We start from the raw sequence: 3,188 nt of genomic DNA, 5'->3' as shown, positions 1-3,188 counted from the left end.
GATCACTCAGGGAGAGGGTAGGGCTGCAAATTCCGAATTTTTGTATCAACAGTCCCTTCCCCTCTCCTCCTCCCTCCCCCCTCTTGAGAGTTAATCTTCCTTGGGAAGGTGTGATTCCACAAGAAGGGATTGGAAAGCGAGGGTGAGGGGTGGGAGGGTGGGGGGGGGGTGTTGGGGAGGGGATTGAGAGTCTTTTAGGAATCCACATTCCTGACCTGACCGCCCCCCTCCCCTCCCCTTCCTCCACTCCCCCTTGATTCCCAGGCTTCAAATGGAACAGTCCATCCCATCCCCTTTAATCCCAAAAAAATTACTTTTAATTCTTTTTTTTTTTTTTTTTTTTTTTTTTTTTTTTTTTTTTTTTTTTTGAATTAAAAGTAATTTTTTTTGGGATTAAAGGGGATGGGATGGACTGTTCCATTTGAAGCTGGGGAATCAAGGGGAGTGGAGGAAGGGGAGGGGGGGGGGGTCAGGTCAGGAATGTGGATTCCTAAAAGACTCTCAATCCCCTCCCACACCCCCCCCCACCCCTCCCACCCCTCACCCTCGCTTTCCAATCCCCTTCCTTGTGGAATCACCACCTTCCCAAGGAAGATTAACTCTCAAGAGGGGGGAGGGAGGAGGAAGGGGAAGGGACTGTTGATACAAAAATTCGGAATTTGCAGCCCTCCTCTCCTGAGTGATCGAGTCTCTCTCTCTCTCCCTCTCTCTCTCTCTGTGCTGATGTGGATCAGGAATGTCAATGCAGCCAAACAGCAACACCACAGTGTGGGGGGGGGGGAAGACAGGAAGGGGAGGAGGGGAAGGAGGCAGGGAGGGAGGATGAGGCATCCCAGAGGCTCTTAAAGGGAGAGAGAGAGAGAGAGACGGATTGATTGTCCTACGCAGTGCACAGCAGGGACAAGCAGAGAGAGGGAGGGAGGCTGAGAGAGAAACACAGGAGAGAGAGAGGAGGAGACAGAGAGCGCGGGGAGGAGGGATTGATACGCACAGGGAGAGGGAGAGAGAGAGGGACAGAGAGGGGGAAAGAGAGAGAGAGAGAGGGACAGAGAGGGGGAAAGAGAGAGAGAGAGAGGGACAGAGAGAGGGGGAAAGAGAGAGAGAGAGAGGGACAGAGAGGGGGAAACAGAGAGAGAGGGGGACAGAGAGGGGAAGAGAGAGAGAGAGGAAAGAGAGAGAGGGGAAACAGAGAGAGAGGGGGACAGAGAGGGGAAAGAGAGAGAGAGGGACAGAGAGGGGGAAAACAAGAGAGAGAGGGACAGAGAGGGGAAAGAGAGAGAGAGGGACAGAGGGGGGAAAACAGAGAGAGAGGGACAGAGAGGGGAAAGAGAGAGAGAGAGACAGAGAGGGGGACAAAGAGGGGAAACAGAGAGAGAGGGACAGAAAGGGGAAACAGAGAGAGGAGAGAGGGACAGAGAGAAGGGAAACAGAGAGAGAGGGACAGAGAGGGTAGAGAGAGAGGGGGGGACAGAGAGGGGAAAGAGAGAGAGAGAGAGGGGGACAGAGAGGGGGGGAAACAGAGAGAGAGAGAGAGAGGACAGAGAGGGGGAGAACAGAGAGAGAGAGGGACAGAGAGGGCTAAAACAGAGAGAGAGAGGGACAGAGAGGGGATACAGAGAGAGAGAGGGGGACAGAGAGGGGGATACAGAGAGAGAGGGACAGAGAGAGAGAGAGGGACAGAGAGGGGGGGAAACAGAGAGAGAGGGACAGAGAGGGTAGAGAGAGAGGGGGGGGACAGAGAGGGGAAAGAGAGAGAGAGAGAGAGGGGACAGAGAGGGGGGGAAACAGAGAGAGAGAGAGAGAGGGGACAGAGAGGGGGGAGAAACAGAGAGAGAGGGACAGAGAGGGCTAAAAACAGAGAGAGAGAGGGACAGAGAGGGGGATACAGAGAGAGAGAGGGGGACAGAGAGGGGGATACAGAGAGAGAGGGACAGAGAGAGAGAGAGAGAGGGACAGAGAGGGGGGGAAACAGAGAGAGACAGAGAGGGGGAAAACAGAGAGAGAGAGGGGGAAACAGAGAGAGAGAGGGACAGAGAGGGGGGATACAGAGAGAGAGAGGGGGACAGAGAGGGGGATACAGAGAGAGGGACAGAGAGAGAGAGAGAGGGACAGAGAGGGGGGGAAACAGAGAGAGACAGAGAGGGGGAAAACAGAGAGAGAGGGGGGGGAAACAGAGAGAGAGGGACAGAGAGGGGGAAAACAGAGAGAAAGAGGGGGACAGAGAGGGGGAAACAGAGAGAGAGGGGGGAAAACAGAGAGAGAGGGACAGAGAGGGGGTAAACAGAGAGAGAGAGAGTGACAGAGAGGGGGAAACAGAGAGGGGGGCAGAGTGGGGGGAAACAGAGAGAGAGAGGGGAAACAGAGAGAGAGAGACAGAGAGGGGAAAAGAGAGAGAGGGACAGAGAGGGGGAACAGAGAGAGAGGGTCAGAGAGGGGGTAAAACAGAGAGAGAGAGGGGGACAGAGAGGGGGGAAAACAGAGAGAGAGAGAGAGAGAGAGGGACAGAGAGGGGGGAAAACAAAGAGAGAGAGACAGAGAGGGGGAAACAGAGAGAGAGGGGGACAGAGAGGGGGAAAGAGAGAGGGGAAAGAGAGAGAGAGAGACAGAGAGGGGGAAAACAGAGAGAGAGAGAGGGACAGAGAGGGGGAAAACAGAGAGAGAGAGGGACAGAGAGGGGGAAACAGAGAGAGAGAGAGACAGAGGAGGAAACAGAGAGAGAGAGGGGAAAGCGAGAGAGAGAGACAGAGAGGGGGAAACAGAGAGAGAGACAGAGAGGGGGAAACAAGAGAGAGAGAGACAGAGGGGGGGAAACAGAGAGAGAGAGGGACAGAGAGGGTGAAAACAGAGAGGAGAGACAGAGAGGGGGAAAACAGAGAGAGAGGGGGGAAAACAGAGAGAGAGAGAGAGAGACAGAGAGGGGGGAAACATAGAGAGAGAGGGGGACAGAGAGGAGAAAGAGAGAGAGACAGAGAGGGGGGGAACAGAAAGCGAGAGAGGGACAGAGAGGGGGAAAACAGAGAGAGACAGAGAGGGGGGAAACAGAGAGAGAGGAACGGAGAGGGGGAAAACAGAGAGAGACAGAGACAGAGAGGGACAGCGAGGGGGAAACAGAGAGAGAGAGAGGGACGGGGGGAAGAGAGAGAGGGACAGAGAGGGGGGAAAACAGAGAGAGAGGGACAGAGAAGGGG

Source organism: Chiloscyllium plagiosum, unplaced genomic scaffold (genome assembly GCF_037043375.1).
Source record: "Chiloscyllium plagiosum isolate Xiang-an unplaced genomic scaffold, Cpla_swu_hap1 HiC_scaffold_40, whole genome shotgun sequence".
Classification (NCBI taxonomy): Eukaryota; Metazoa; Chordata; class Chondrichthyes; order Orectolobiformes; family Hemiscylliidae; genus Chiloscyllium; species Chiloscyllium plagiosum.
The sequence above is the reverse complement of the archived record's forward strand: the minus strand, read 5'-3'. Positions refer to the sequence as shown.